Raw genomic sequence first — 17,420 nt, 5'->3', positions numbered from 1 at the left:
CAGAGGTCAATATGGGAAGGTGACTGGGAAGTAGTGAAGAGGTCACATAGAGATGAATCAATTTAGGTTGTAATACACTTGTGCATGGAAGCAATGCTAGGAATCTCTCTGTATAGCTATCCTTATCTCAACTAGCAAAAATGCTATGTCTCTCTTATTATTGCTTATATCTACTCTTCAACAATATTGGAGAAAAGAGCAGAACAGGTTCTGCCTAGAAGCGAGGAGGTTGAGGGGAGAAGGACAGGGTGGGGACAGGAAGGAGAAATGGCACAAACAATGTAAGCACATATGAATAAATGAGTGAAGTAAAAAAAAGGTTACTATGGTGATCCCTACCCCAACGTGAAGATACTTCCCCAAAATCCTTATATAAGCCTTATACCTGCAACCCCTGAGAAAGATGGTCTTTGTCAGTTGTAATTTCCTTCTTCTTTAGTTTATGGCTTTCCAAAAAAATCTTTTTGCTTGCCCCAACAACTTGTCCTTGAGTAGTTGGCCTTTTCAAGTGGTGATGACCCTTGGGTTAGGTAACAGGAGGACACAGATGGTATTCAGAATAATTTCTGTCTTATCCCTATAACTTTACTATAGGATGTAACTTACTCTTGATTTATTCTTGGGAAGTCATAGTACATAGTGTGAAATACAAGTTCCCTCAGAGAGTTTCCCTAGGCTTGAACACCTGTAACAATCCCAGACTTACCTCCCTTAAGCTTCAGTAGTTAAGAGTGGAGGACCATTTCCTGTGCCCACTTCAGCCTTTCTCTTTTTGAAAACACTCACAAAGTTTCAATACTATCCCATACAGACTATAAGCCTCTCCTCAACATGGTCTTAGCATAACACAGCATTATTTTTGAGTCTTCACTAAGTTTCATCATCTTTTCAGACCAACTCCCACCCCTTGTCTCCTTCCTGGCACAGAAATTCTTTTAATCTGCTTATTCTGGTCAATAAATCTTTTCCTTCGAATGCTGTTCCTCCTCAAAAACAAATTCAGTTTGTTCCATAACGCCTGGACAAATACATTTCTCTCTTAAAGCCTTTTCCTATCATGTGGACCAATGTTAAATATCCCATGCTTATTTTTGTCATTGTGTACTAGTGGCCTGACTGTAATGAGGATATCTGTTTTATACTCAAAACAGTTCAGCCCCCCTATACTACTGTTACATAAATAGTAGTCACATCTAGATTTAATTTATTTGACTATACCATAAGGCCTCTCATAACCTTCCTCACTAGCTAGGGCTGACTCCCAGAGGAATTTGTTCCTTCATGTGATGCCTACTGTTTCAATCCTCTCAGAAACCTATCTTTTCCTATTCAGCCTAATAGCTTTCTACTTCAAAAACAAGGGTGATATTTATTTGTGAAACACACACTATGGCAAGTCAGGCACACCACTGCTATTTTCTTCCATTATAACAAGGGAACATTCTAAGCATTTGATCAGTAAGGATTATATAGTTTGATGGTAATCAGTCTGCCAGGAGTTGCACCACTTGGTTGACTGACCCAGTGGGGAGTAGTTCCTGGAAATTCCTTACCAAGTGATATCCCTTGTAGCAAAGGTAACCCGAAATAAGAACCAACAGGCACTAATATATTACCAGAATTCCACTCAGTAACTAACCATCAATCCAGTTCATCATCTCACTGACCAAGTATCTCCCAGAGTAAGGCCACTCAGGTTTGCAGGCTTCCATTTAACTATGTCAGAGTCTAAAAGCAGCAATGCTCTTTGCAAACATTAGGCACAAACCTTTCAGGTATCTGGTATAATAGCACTAAGAAGAAATATCCTCTTCCTCTGGTACTCCCTAGAGGATCAATGTAATAATGGATTTCCCTTGTATCATAACCAATTCATTCATCCCTTTGCCCTCTTCTATCATTCCTCCTCTCCATTTGTCATTGTTTTTTGCCTAAACTTTTCCATCTTTTTTTTTGTGTCTTTTCATTTTTGGTGCTGGGATCGAACCCAGGGCCTCACACATGGTAGGCAGGCGCTGTACCACCGAGCTACATCCCAGCCCCTTTTCCATCTTAGAATGGATCTTATATTCTGCCACAGTGTTGGTACAGATTGTTAGCAACAGTTCCAGTCTATCAAGCATCTTCCCTCAGTCTGTTCCCGTGTGTATAGGGCAGGAATGCATAGGACGGAATTGCAGGACTATGGCAACCATAGGGCAATACAGCTGCATTCGCTGTCAACCCTAATTTTCCAGAAGGGAAGGCAAAATTGAATTCCAACAGGTCCATAGGAATTCTGGTCTACACTTAAATATATAGTGATATTTCTTACCTAGTGAGTATTCTGACATCTGCAGTTGCAGCTCTGGTTCCAGACCACTTCATCATATAGAAGAAAAGAAAGCTGAGATGAGAGCAGAAGAATTTCACAGTTGTATAAACACATCTCCTTCCCCCTTCCACAAGTCCCATAGAACAGTGGAAGAATTAAGCTGGGTGTGGTGGTTCACACCTGTATTGCTGGCACTAGGGAGACTGAAGCAGGAGGATCATGAGTTCAATGCAAGCCTAGGTTATATAGGAAGACCCTATCTCAGAAAAAAAAAAGTAAAGGAATCTATCAGGTGAACTGACTGCCTCTGTGTTATAGTAATAGGTAAAGAAGTGTTCCCAATCAGACATAATAACCATCCCTCCTTTACCTTCCCCTCAAGCTGAATGTGAAGATACACTTATGAAGAGAAGCAAACCAAACTTTCATGCCTTTATCACTCCTCCCATAATAAACAAGAGTTTTAATTTCCTGTTCCAATTATCTATCAAACCACTAGTCTGAGGATAATACAATAGGAAATGGCCAGCTGATAAGATACCTATTTGCCTATTGTTGGACACTATGGGATATAAATATGTTACTTGGTCTAAAAGAAAATGTAATTTAGTGGTGCAGATTGGCAGTATCTTCTGGTATAGTCCTTTTCTATCACTTTGAGCACTTTATCCACCATCAGATAGGCAAAGTCCAGTGCAGTGTCTAATTTTGTCATTAGTCTGGCATCAATGTAATGTAGTCTATTTATCAGTTCTGTGCAGGGACTTCTGCCTGAAGAAGAAGAGTCATGTGAAGTTTTTGCCTTTCTTCATGGCAGACAAGACAGTTCTTGTTGCATCTTGTGCCTCAGAGGGTTCAAGAGGTAAACATGGACCACCAGTCCATCTTTGCATTGCTATACCTCCTTCAAGTCCATTATTTAATGGCTTCCAGAAGTCTCCTCAAGTGAGCACACTGGGTTTGGTGGATCCAATCACCTTTCAATCTTGGAAGGAGAGTCTTCTGACGGGCATCAATATGTTCTACTTCCCTATTCCCATGGTGATTTCCATAGGGCTATGTCTCATACAGCCATCTCTAGTAGTCCAGCTTTCCACTGCCCATCTAACGGACCACACGGCCAAGCCATCAGCCACTGCCCATGAGTTGGTACAAATCCCAAACATAGGGACTCTTATTTTTGTTCAATTTTTCCATCACTATAAGGAAAACAAACATGCAATTCAGTACCTTGAGCTGATTTTTTTTTCTTACCTTCTTCCACCAGTTTTTCCATTACTCAATCACAGTGTGGCAGCCCTCCAAACAAGATGCTGTCTATCTACCTTGGAGTTGTCGTCCATAAATAAAATAGCATTTTGTTTGTCAAAAAGAGAGCTGTGCATTGGGTGCTGCTAATGTACCAGTGAGAGGAAGCATTTTCTCATACAGCTCCGAAGTCAGCCCCAAATAGAAAGAGGCTACCCACTCCTGAATATGACAAATACTTCCTTGCATTTCTCCTAGTGGCATGTTTTGTATGTTTCCATTTATTATGGATCTCTTCTGAGACTGCCTTCCAGATTAAAGTATTTATCTGTTGCCATCTGAGACATTTTGAATATTTCTGTTTCCCACATTATTTTATGTTCTCAGTCACAGAAGCAGTTTCAAATAAAAGTAAATACAAACTAATAATTGTCTCTCAAAGGATCTTTACTATATCACAGCATCTGGAAAACTTCTGGTCCAAAATCCCAATAGTCACAACTGATGAGAGTTATAGGATTTTACTGTGAGCTCTGGTCTGCATAAGTACATGTTACAAACACGTTTTTTAAGACTGACTGTGGATTATAAGGGCCAAAAGGTACTGAGTGCTACCACTTTTTGCAATTCAGACATGATCTGCTTTTGTTGAGCCTAGGATTCAAAAATGACCTTTCTTTAGGTAGTTTTGTGGATAGAACGTAGCCATATTCCCAGAGGTGAAATATGTTTTCTCCAAGATCCAAGCAAACTGACCAGGTGTTGTGATTCTTACTTAGTTCTCAATATAGACCACAACAGCAGCCAATTTGTAGTTTTCTGAGAATGTTAATACGCTTCCTGTCCAGGTTATTCCCGAGAAGTTTATTATTTGGGCAATGCCTTGGATCTTTGATGGATTTATCCACCAGGCTTCATTGGTAATGTGCGTCACCACTGCTTTAGTTTATAATTCTGTTTGATGAGACCTGCATCAAATCTAAATCTCTTCTAACTACTAAATTCAAATATCCTCATAGTAATATGACAAATGTAAATTGGGATCATTCCAGTAAGAAAAAAAACCTACAGTTGACTCTTTTCTAAGATTAGGATAGAGGAAAAAAAGAATGTTCAAAATCAATCACTGAGTGTCATTCTCCTTTAGCACACTGTGTGTGTGTGTGTGTGTGTGTGTGTGTGTGTGTGTGTGTGTGTGTGCTATTGAAACCTTACCAGGCACAACTTTACTTAAGACTCAGGAGTTTACTGTGGATCTCTATGAGTCCTGTATCTTTGCATGGGCTACATAGAGCTGCTTACAAAGAACTTCTGATACCAGCACTCTAGCTTCTAATATTGACCATAATTAAAATAATAATCCCATTTTGTTCCCCAGTATCTATGTTGTTTCAATTTACCCTGTGTACATTTGGGCATTTTACAGATTGCTATTTATATGTCCAGTTGATACTACCTGAAAGGTAAACTTACATGCCTTCTCTTTCACAATACTAAGTAGGGAAGTATACCCTGGTCAGATAAAATATCTACCCCATTAATACATTCAGGTAAAGCAGGCATAATCACTTCATATAAGGTTCATTTGAATGTTCCAATTATCATCAAAACTTTGACCTAAATCCCATTCACCATTGCATCTCAATATCCTCTATGCTAACTGAAATCTTTGTTACAAATTTGCCAAAAGCTTTGAAGCACTAGTGAATTTGAGTCCCATATCAAAGAGTCTCAGAAGAGCTTCTGAGAAGAGTTTCACTACCCACCTAAGTACATATGGCTCTGTTTCCAGCGAAGGGTTGAACCAGAAGATACTCTTTCCTTTATAAATCTTTATTCTGACTAGTTGTCGGACTATCACTTCCCGAAACTAGAAGTCAGGTTTCTTATTATCCCCTTTTCCTCCCAACTTTTTTAACTCTTTCAAACTGCAATGACTAGGGCATATTTGTTTAGCACCCTTCAAGTTGAGAGACAAACAAGGCTTCCATCGGTTTATTCGGCTTCCATAGTTTTGCATTAAGACCTTGTTTCAACACCATCAATGTTTGTTTTATTCAGGCCATTTTTTAAATATTGCCATTTATAAACAATCATCTAAAGATATCCACAAAAAAAAAAATAAATAAAAAATAAAGATATCCACCCTGCTTGGATGAGTCCCTTGAATTTCCCCTGTGTCTTTACCTCATTCTTTCATGACACATTCTAATCTTCTTTAGAATATAGACCAATAAGGAGAAACTAAGGCAATAAATCTAGGATGCCTTCTAGACCATCATTTGATTTTGCAACAATAAAGTTACATGGAGTATCCATGCCAAAGTATTCCTTAATTATGGCAGTCACCATGACTTAGTTATGGGTATATTAAGGCATCTTTATCATCATAAAGTTAATCTAGTATAGCTTACATACACAACACTTCATTTATGGAGTTGCATTTAGCATTTAATTGTGGAAAGTGAGAATTCTCATCCTCAGAGTAAACAAACACTTACCAGTTCTTTAGGCTGTCTGTCACCTTGGGAATAACCTGCTATGAATTTGGGATATACGTGTGTGTGTGTGTGTGTGTGTGTGTGTGTGTGTGTGTGTGTGTGTGTGATTTCATTAGTTGTGAGTCCTATATTAACTCAATCCTGCTCTTTCATTCTGCAGCATTCAAAACAAGAGTACTGCCCCTGAATTTGTCACACTCAAATTTTAGAGGTTGTTCAAGAAGCTTATTATATCAATCCATAAAATGATACAGTTCTTTATATTATACCATCTGCTTTTGATAGTTTCTTGGTTTGTGCTCCTCTACCATCAGGACCATACTTTTGGTGAATAGTGGTTGTAGAGTTCTGTTGTCCCAGCATAACTTATCCCTTTGATGGTGGCCTTGAGTCTAGTAGCTGTCCCTTAAGATTGGTAACTGAAATCTGAGTTTTGTGCAATGTCTAGATCTTCCTCCAACATTCTTCTTTATTTTCATTTTATCTTTTAAGGACAAGAATAATCAGGGATTGTACATTTAGCTTGCTTCTTGTTATTTTACATTTCCTGTTTATCCAATGAGTCTACCTCCTTGAAAGTTGTATTTATTATTTCTAAATTCCATTGCAACTTTTACCTGTATATAGCGAATGGTCATAGCACAGCATAGCCACTGTTTTATATTAAGGGTTACCCAATAGCCATTTAGGAATTCAGTTTGGCCACCCCCATCCTCTCAGTCTTCCTTTTCCAAAACCATGCTTCCATCATGTTTCAGCAAGTCACACTCATCTTAATGGATCCTACTTCCAGGGCCAGCTGTATCAGGGTCCCCCAAGACTGCCACCAGGTTCAAGGATCCACTAGAATGATTCACAGGACTCAGAAAAGCTGTTATGCGTGGCCCAGGTCCCCAGGAGAACAAAAGCAGGTATTTATCATAAATCACATTGTTAGCATAAACTTTGGTGTGGCCCAAATCCTCAGGTACACAAAGACACTCTTACCAAGCAATATACTATAAAATCTTGGTGATTATTTCCTAGGAGATAGGTCAAAGGCCAGTTCTTTCTTTAGAATATGCAGAGTTGAGCAAACCAAGCCTGCTAAGCTAATACTTTAGCACACAACTTTGACTTTTAGTCAAGGTTTTCTTGAAATATATATATATATATATATATATATATATATATATATATACACACACACAATATATATATCAACAGATATGTATGTGTATCTGTGTATGTATTCAAATATTCAGTAATCAAAGACCAAAAAAAACCAAAAAGGCAGTGTGGTTTATAATTCCTCATTGATATCACACTGCATATGAAAAAGTTATTTGTGAAGTCTCAAAGAGAAATTTACTTTTGATCCAGCAAGACAGATATGAGAATTGATGCTAAAATTGAAACTTTTCACACTAAAAATCAATAGTAATTATTTTATTCATTTTTCTAGCATGAATCAACAGAGATCTTAATTATTACTGATATTGTGTAAAACAAAGAGCACATTGTTATATTGATAAAATTAGAATTCATTGTCAATTTATATAATACCCTCCAACTAAATTTTAATAATACTGAGTTGATAAAATAGTTATCAATGAAGTTATTTTACGTAGATATGATTTGAAAGTCATCAACTTTTACATCAAAATCAAATTGGTCTTCTAAAAATGGTGTACTAATTTTGCTAGTGTGTATGTAAATAATAAGGAAAATAATTTTTTGAGATAAGGTCTTATAGTTCAGGCTGGCCTGGAACTTGCATTGTACCCCAAGCTGGCCTCAAACTCGTGATCCTCCTGCATCCACCCCCTGAGTGTGCACCACTATGCCTGGCTCGGGAAACTTTTAAGAATATTTGGAATAACTCACTATGTGAATATACTTTTTCAAATATAAACATTGTTACATTTAAATACAGATGAAAGCCCTATAATGAAAGCTGGTGTCCACATGAAGATGTGTTTTAAGCCTAAAATTAACTTAGAGATTAGTATAAAATAAGCAATGTAAAAGTATCAATTATTAACTTTTTATTGATAACACATTAAAATGACAAGCCTTGAAACATATTGGCTTAAAATATGTTGCTAAAATTTGTTTTATTGTTTTATTTTCACTTTTTATTTTGGCTGCTAAAATTTTTTAAATTGCATATGTGCTCACCTTATGCTTCCACTGAATAACACTGTTCTACATTAAGTTCAAGAAGAAATCATAATAAATATTAGAAAATACGTAGAACTAAGTAATAAAAATACTACACATCACATTAATTCATTTCAGGAGATTGATTAAATGTCTACATGAAAAAAGAAATGATAAAGTATAATGAGTAAACTCAAAGCAACTCATAGAAAGTAAGAAAATAAAAACAGATGATTGATCTAATTCTCTTACATCCTTAGAGAAGTAAAATCATAGTTAAACCTTTTATAAGTGAACTCTCCATTCCTTGTACTTTAAAGGTGATTTCTAGTCAATTATCAAGGAAGAGATAATTCCAACATTTTGCAAATTCTCTAAAGAATAGGGGAAAATTTAATGCCTCCCAACTTACAGGATGAGGCTGGTATAATTGAAGGTAAAAGCAGGCAAGGACGGTGAAAAGTGGAATAAAATAAACAAAGATCCTTATGAGCATATTCATGAGTATCATAAGGAAGATGCTAATAGCATGCCGCACACAATATATTCCTTTAAAAAAGTAGTACACCAATAGGAAGGCAGAACAAGTCCTGCCTGAGGGGTTGGTACCAGTGGGAGGATGGAGGAGGTGGGGAGCAGGCATGGGAGGATGAATACAATGCAAATACTGTGTACACATGTATGTAAATGGAAAAATGGTACCTACTGAAACTATTCCAGGGATGGGGGAAAGAAGGATAAAGAATGATGAATTCAAGTATGATATATAATATTTGATATATTATAAGAACATTTGTAAATGCCACAATATACCCCTACCCAGCACAATAGAAAATAATAAATAAAAAATAGTACATCATGAATGCAAGAATAGTTCAACCCTAGACATTCTAGATTTATCTAGAGATAAAATCATCAATTTAAAAGATTTACCATTTTAAAACACCATGTGACAATCTTAATAGTTTCAGAAATAAAACCATCCAACATCAGTTTGTGATTTAAAGACAAATTATGAAGAAAAGAGAGCTCCCTTAATCTGATGAAGGATATCTACTGTAAACTGATGTTTTATTTTTTTTCCATATTCTCGGAATTCTTTATTTTTTTTTATTATTCATATGTACAACCACTCTGGAAAAAAATTTGGAGGCTACTTAAAAAGCTAGACATTGATCTACCATTTGATCCAGCAATACCACTCTTGTCTTCCTGTCTTTCTGCTTCCTCACAGCCATGAGGTGAGCAGCTCTGTTCAACCTCCTGTTCCAGACAATGATAGTCTGCCTCATCAAGACCCAGAAACAACAGAACTAGTCAGCTAAGGACAGAAACCTCTGAAACAGTAAGGCAAAAGAAACATTTCCTCTTTCAAGTTGTTTCTCCCAGCTATGCCCCACAGTGATTAAAAAAAAAATACCGAGAGGGAAAGCATTTAGTGCTCAAGTGTGTGACTCTGATTTACAAGAGTAACACAGTTATCTTCTAATAGCCAGGATGGAGGAAAAGGTTTGCCGACAGTTAATAGATTTGCCAGAGGTTTGTGAATGATATCTTCTGTTAACCTTTATTTCCCTAGTAAAATGGGAAGCAGGTCATCAGATGAGAGAGAAGTAAGTGAATGAGTGTTGGAGTTTTGAGAAGAAAGAATAAAATAGTTATTCAGAAGGGTAGAAAGGTAAATAGATAGAGCAAACAAGATTATCAGACAGCAGTGAAGACCCATTGATATCAATGCTGACGAACTTAAGGTGAGACCAATAAACATGGCAGTGGGTTTTTCTTCTTCCATGATGATGCAAAGTAGGAGGAGAGTTGGACTTCACCTGAGCAAAAACTCATCTAAGCAAGTAATCATAGCAAGAGAGGGGCAAGAGAATGGCTATAATGATTGATGGAGGAATTTAAACTATAAGAGCATAGTCAAAAGGATATGCTGGACAATTAGTGATAGTGAAAACTCACATCCATCAGTGGATTGTAGGAGTGTTAAAATGTTGACATGAGAATGAACAAGTGGAAAAGATAGGACAGGCACAAATATTTGAGCTCACATTGTGGATAGGTAATGGAACATCTATACTATAATCATTCAAGAGAATGAGATAGGATGAAGGTGAGAGACTGATATAATTCAAGGCCATGGTGGTAGAAGAATCAATTATGTGAATATTAGAATGACCAATAATTAAGGTGGGGATATTGCTGAAAAGACTGACAGAGATCAGGAGAAAAATTCACTGAAAAATAAGAGAGTGAGGTAGGGGCCAACAGACAGACCCAGGAAGAGTGATGGGAGGTGTGGTGGTCTGAAAAGACATTCAGATCTTAGGAAGAAATGAGAATCTCCAAGCAAAAAACCAAAACAGGACACAGTCCACCTCCACAGTGATATGAGGAGTAGAGGTCATTTAAAATGACCCCCACTACAGCAGAGACAATGTTCTGCACACAGTCATTATTTATTTATTTATTCATTTATTTATTGTTATTAGCATATAATAGTTTTACAGGGGGGGATACATTGTAACACTTACATATGTGCTTACAATGTCTTAATTAGATTCACCCCCTCCATCTTTCCTTCTAATTCCCCCTTCCCCCTTTCTTAGAACAATATCGACAGGTTTCATTGTTCTATTGTCATACGTGAATATAAAATATATACATCATATTCATCCTCCTTCACCCTTTCCTTATGCCCTCCCCCTTCCTATTGGTACTCACCTCTGGACAGGACCTTCTTTGTCTTTCTCTCTTTCATTTTCTAAGTATCTATTCATAGTTCAAGGGGATTTTTGACTTGGTATTTTAGACATGTATATATAGTCTTAATTAGATTAACCCCACATTACTTTTTCTCTGACACCTTGCTATCCTATTATTCAACAGTTTACAGTGCATTCTGTTATACTGCCTTTACACACAGATGCAATGTTTCAATGTTTTTCACTCTCTAACATTCTATTTTCCTCTCCCACAGCCCCATAGTCTCCTCAAAGTTATTTTAAAGGGACATAGACTACAGAATTATGCATAACAGTAAATTTTAAAAGGAAACAATTTCCAACAAGGAGAGGATAAATAAGTAATAGAATATTTATATAATGTATTCAGCACTGAAAATAAATGCGCCAATGCTCATGTGTTAACATGGTTAAAACTTGCAAAAATCATCTGGGCAGAAGGATGCTTCCAGAATGATATCATTTCATATATATATATATATATAAATGGGTTACTTATATATTACATAGAGAGACATGCATATGTTAAAATTTTATTTTAAGTGCTTTATAATGCCAAATTAACTCAATATCATTAACTCTGGAGATGTAAAAAGAGTAATGGTATCAGGGAAAGATATATTGGGTGGGTAGAAAAGACTTCAAATTAGCAGCAATCTGTTATTTCTTTATCTGTGTAGTAGAAACCTGGGCATTTATTTTATACTTCTCTATAATTGTTGAATTTCTGAAATAAGTAATTAATTATAAAAAATTAGAATTGTATAATACTTTTAGTCCCTAAAAGATGTTTTTATAAAAATGATCTCATCAATAGGGTAAACCTATAAGATAGTGAAGTAATTGTTATTAATATTTTCATTTCAAAATTGAGGAAAACAAGGCTTAAATAAAAATATGCTTTATGTATTAAATAAGAGGCAGGCAAGGCCAGGGCTAGGCTCTTTGGGATCTAAATCATCACATATATTTGATATGGTAATATTTGGTCAGTGAGACTATAATTGGATCAGAGTCAAGGATACAACCATTCCACTTTATGCTTTTCTCACCCTTCTGTTAAATCAAATTGTGTTAAATCAAATTGAAGCAAAAAAATATTTATTGAGGCACTGCTGCTCTGTCCAAGGTTATGAAAGTTCTTTCTTCTTTCTAGTTTTCTGAAACTTTATATATTATCAGTTTTTCTCCAGCATCATAAAACAATGTGGACAGTATCATTCTTATTCAGAACCATGGAGTCAATTCTTTTGGCCCTAGAAATAAAACTCCTTTGAGCTACTCCACTGAAAAGCAGTGGGGACATCAGAATCTGGGCAATCAGAAACCTGAGGTGATGGATTTATGTTGGACTGTCTATAGATCACATTGTAAATCTGTGTCTCGTTTTGTACAATTAGGACAGAAAGAGAGTTGCCCATTTTAAAGTATGTAAATAAAAGATATTACATGATTATGAGGCCTAGACTTGCATTATAACACTTAGTTTGCTGATCGCAAAAGAGTACTGTCAGGAGCTAATTTGCACTGACATTGAATAAATCTTATTGGATATTACATGTTACACTGTTACAGCGATGGGCCAGTGATGGTTCAGGACAGTATAGTGTGATAGTTAACAATCTTGGCTATACTGAGCTTAGTTCCAAACCTACAAAGTAAGAATAATACTACCTTTTTCTTAGAGTGGTGATCAAATGACAAAATATGTATAAAACACTTGGCTCAGTGCTGCTTGGGCTCAATAAAAGTTGGCTGTTTTCATTATATGCATAATCACCATATTAACTGATATGCTTTGTGGAACATTGGCTTGTTCCTATCATATTCAAATATGAAATAGGAATTATGAAACTGTTTCTCTGCACTGCTTTTCTAGAAATTGACACCTCCCATGATCCATCCACACGATGGCAGTAAACCACGCCATACTTCTGCAATGAGTCTCTCTCTGTCCCTTGACACTGTTGATTAGTCCTGAGTTCACCTGACACAAGTTGATTTAATAATTTATTACTGAAAGTTATGAAACTTGCAAGGGAGAGAAAGAAAATATGAAAGAGAGAAAGTGAGAGTGAAGATCAGAAAGACTAGTCTCTTAGTTATTGCACCTCTAACATGTGAGACTAAGCCCATGTTGGTGCCCATGCTTCCTACCCTGTGATGTGGAAGCTGAAAAGTGTTAGAATGGGCTATCATCAAGAACACAAACAACAACAAATCTTGCAGTGGGGAAAAACCATATCCACTACTGGTAAGAATGTAAATTAGTATAACCACTATGGAAAACAGTGTGGAGGCTCCTCAAAAAACTAAAAATTGAACTACTATGTGATCCAGCGATACCCCTCCTAGGGATATTCCAAAGAAATATAAGTCAGGTTACAATAAAAACACTTACACACCCATGTTTATTGTAGCACTATTTACAATAGCCAAGCTATGGAAACAGCCAACATGCCCCATAAAGGATAAATGGATTAAGAAAATCTGGTATTTATACACAATGGAATTTTATTCAGCCATAAAGAAGAATGAAATTTTGTCATTTGCAGGTAAATAAATAGAACTGGATAACCTCATCTTAAGTGAGGTTAACCAGGTTCAGAAAGCCAAAGGCTACATGCATGTTTTCTCATATTTTGAATATAGGCTCAATACAAATAAAAGCAATATTATATATACACAGAAATATATACAGAACATGTACCCAAAATTGGGACTGGTATAGGAGACCAACAGAGGAGGGAAAAAAATAAGAATAGTAAATAATAATGAGATACATCACATGTGTGTAGGAACAAGACACAATGAAACACACTAAAAACGGTTAAATAACATAGGATGCAAGAAAAGGTCGAGGAAGTGCAGTGGAGGGGTTTACATTGACTTAAGCACAATGCATGTACAGGTATAACACCAAGGCAAAAATCCCACTGAGCAATGAACAGACTCCTAAACAACAATGAAGGACAAGAACAAAAAACAGATCGTGCTTAGGGGAGGGCACTAATGGGGGTGGAAGGTAAAAGAAGGAAGTAAAGAAGGTGAACATGGTTGATGTATTTTCTACACAATAATGAATATAGAATTTTTAAACCCTAAGAGAAGGATGAAAGTAGAAAAGAGATAAATGGAGGGGATGAACCAATAGTTTGAGAGACCCTATCTGGAAGAAAAAAAACCAACAAAAAAAGGACTGATGGAGTGGCTCAAGGTGTAGGCCCTGAGTTCAAACCCTAGCACTGCAGAAAAATCAGAAGTTGTGGTTCTCACTCTAGAGGCGAGCACTTTCAGTCTATTGAAAGTATTCCTTTTCTAATAAACTTTACTTTACCTTTGCTTTATCTTTGCATCTTGCTTGAATTCTTTTCCTGCTAGACCCAAGGTATCTACCAGCAATGTTTTCCTGGGAACCAAACCACAATCCAATAAGTAGGCAGAAACCAGAAGAGACCAATCATCTCTCAGCAAACATACAGTAGATCACAAAGCAGGTCAGGGCACATGGATACACTCAGTCCACCTAGGGAAGCTGAGCCCGTGATATGGCCTAGGAGGGGAGAAAAGAGGATAAAGTCTGGGTAGGTTAGCATCAGGAAGAAACTGAACAGAAAGTCTTGGGAGGCCAAGTGAGAGACTGGGCTGGTGCCTGCTCCACTGCTTTAGAGAAAAGATTCCCTTGCAGGTCTCTCTGACTTTCTTCAAGCTGGCATGAACACTAGCGGATCTCAGATTTCTTCCAGTTTACAAGTAATAAGAATACAGGATTGAGAGCAAGCAGCCTCCTGGTCAAAGGTCAGAGTTTGCCACCCCAATGCCTGGTAAATTATTTCTTTTTGCTAGTGTTTGGGCATAGTGCACTCACCAACTATTCTCAGCTGATATCTTTAGAAATAAACTTTCTGAAAACCAAACTCCTTAATATTTAACTAGAGCTAATTAAAAAAAATAGCTGATTGTATACACCTATACCAAAGACTGGATAGAAACTGACAGATAAAAAAAACAAGTCAGACAATCCCTAGAGATGTCCAATGGCTATGGAATCAACCCAGCCTTGTTTGATCAGCTCCAACGCTGTCTTTCCTGGGGCAAAGTGTTTGACCTCTGTGACCTTTCATGTTCTCTTCTGTAAAATGAAGATTGTACTGTCTACTTTCAGAGTGACTGTAAGGATTGCAATAATGTTCATAAAATGTCTAAAATGTGATAGATGCCCAGTTAATGGCACTTATAATTAGTGTATCTATTGTTAAGTCCTGTAAATGCTGTGGAATAACAAACTCAAACTGAAAATGTACAGGTTGTATTTATCAGTGCCATCCTCCATCCTCTCAGTCCATTGAAAGGTAAAAGAAAGGTACCAGTACTAATGTATTTTTAGGAACAAATGCTTTCTTTATTTTAATTCATTAGCATAGCAGCCTAGCTCTTTCCACAGCAATCAGTATTCAGTGCTTATTAATGCCAGAAATTTGCTACAGATGTCCCCTATGTTCATCAGTGCAAGGTGCCTGAAATTTGAGTTTTAATGCCTAATAGAATTTAACCTCAGGGAATCAGAAACTGGCTGGACCTGATTCTCTAAAATGTATAATTGTATTCAAATAGACTCACTGCTCTGCCTTGCCTCAGCTTTTGGTAAAATGAATCTTTTAAAAAAACTCCTTGTACACAGGAGATTAAGCACTCTGTGAAGTCACCTTTGAGTTAGGTTTATACCTTAACTTCCTCATACCAGTTCATCATAAAATCCCCAGAAAATGTGTTACAATCATGGAAGCCAGAGCAATCAGACACCGGGCTCCACAATACACCCTTCGCAAGTTCAAAGTTATGTTTTGAAGTAGTTTGTGAGGGAGAGCAGGAAGAACAGAAGACTAAGAGTTACAGATAAAGGATTTGGTCCCAACTGAGCTATATTAACTCATTCTGTGTCCGAACACAGATCTTTATGACCTCCAACCCCCAATCCAGTCCTCAATTTCTACTTCTTATTGTAGTATTTTCCCACTGCAAAGGTTTGAATGTGCTCTCTCTCAAGCATGTATATGAAACTTAATCCCCAGTGCAACTGTGATGGGAGGTGGGACCTAGTGGAAGTTGGTTAGGTCATGAGGACTCCACCTCCATAAATTGATTAAATGCAGATCATAAAAGGGCTTGAGTCTATGAGATCACTCTCTTCTTATCTCTCTCATCCTTTTGCCCTCTGCTATGAGATAAGGCAGTAAGAACCTCATAAATTATTCAGAGACAGTAAGTTCAACTTGACTAACAGTAATTTTTTGTTCTTTTTTTCATTTTTTAAAATTTTTTATTGACATTGCTGGTAGAGTGACTCAAGTGGTACAGTACCTGCCTAGCAAGTGTGAGGCCTGAGTTCAAACCCTAGAACTGGAAAAAAAATTGTTAGCATAAGTTAATTTTAAAAAGGGGTTTCATTGTGATATTTACATATATGAATATAATGTACTTTGATCATCTATAATACTTTCTTAATTCCCCTCCCTCTTTAAACAGTTTTCAGTGGGTTTCATTATCCTATTTTCACACACACACACACACACACACACACACACACACACACACACACACTGTCCCCCACATACAATCTTTTTTTGTTGTTGTTGTTCATTTATTCACATGTGCATATATTGTTTGGGTCATTTCTCCACCCTGCCCCCTCCCCCACTTTTCTCCCCTCCCTCCCTCAGTTCCAGGCAGGTCCTGTTCTGCCCTTGCCACTAATTTTGTTGAAGAAAAGACATAAGCATAATAAGGAAGACAAAGCATTTTTGCTAGTTGAGTTAAGGATAGCTATACAGAGAGATTCTTACTATTGTTTTCATGTACCCATGTGTTACCACCCATGTTGATTCAACTCTAACTGATCTTTACATTGGTTCCTGATCCCTTACTCATGATAACCTGTGTCATTTTAAGGTTTCTGTATTAGCTCCTCTGGAATGGAGACATCAAACGCTGTCATGTTTTGGTTTTTCTACCTATTCCTGTATCTCCCATATGTGTTCCCCCCTTGTCATGTGATACAAGTCCAACCACATTGCTGCATTTGCCCTAAATCTAGTGTCCACATATGGGGGAGAACATACAATTTTTGGTTTTTGAGCCTGGCTGATCTCACTCAGTATGATGTTCTCTAGTTCCATCCATTTACTTGCAAATGATAAGATTTCATTCTTCTTCATGGCTAAGTAAAATTCCATTGTGTACAAGTACCACATTTTCTTGATCCATTCATCAATAGTGGGGCATCTTGGTTGTTCCTATAACTTGGGCCCCATGCACAATCTTGACTAACAGTAGTTCTTCCTTCAAGACACTTATTTACTCCTCAATGAAGTCTTTCTCTCACACATATTCTCTCTCTCTCTCTCTCTCTCTCTCTCTCTCTCTCTCTCTCTCTGTCTCTCCCCCAAAGTTTTTAGCCCTCTGAGAAAG

At 37.0% G+C, this 17,420-nt stretch overlaps 1 long non-coding RNA gene across 2 annotated transcripts in view; it reads right to left on the bottom strand.

The window, feature by feature from the left end:
- Positions 1 to 14,719, bottom strand: part of LOC141415020 (uncharacterized) — a 121,792-nt gene extending 107,073 nt beyond the window's left edge. Inside the window, exon 1 of one of the 2 annotated variants that reach the window (XR_012440039.1) lies at positions 14,290 to 14,719. This is a non-coding gene — a long non-coding RNA (uncharacterized lncRNA). The remainder of the gene's footprint in view (positions 1 to 14,289) is intronic. The other variant, XR_012440040.1, reaches the window with a different exon arrangement.
- Positions 14,720 to 17,420: the final 2,701 nt, after the last annotated feature.

Source organism: Castor canadensis, chromosome 12 (genome assembly GCF_047511655.1).
Source record: "Castor canadensis chromosome 12, mCasCan1.hap1v2, whole genome shotgun sequence".
Lineage (NCBI taxonomy): Eukaryota > Metazoa > Chordata > Mammalia > Rodentia > Castoridae > Castor > Castor canadensis.
This window is presented reverse-complemented; position numbering and strand designations above follow the sequence as displayed.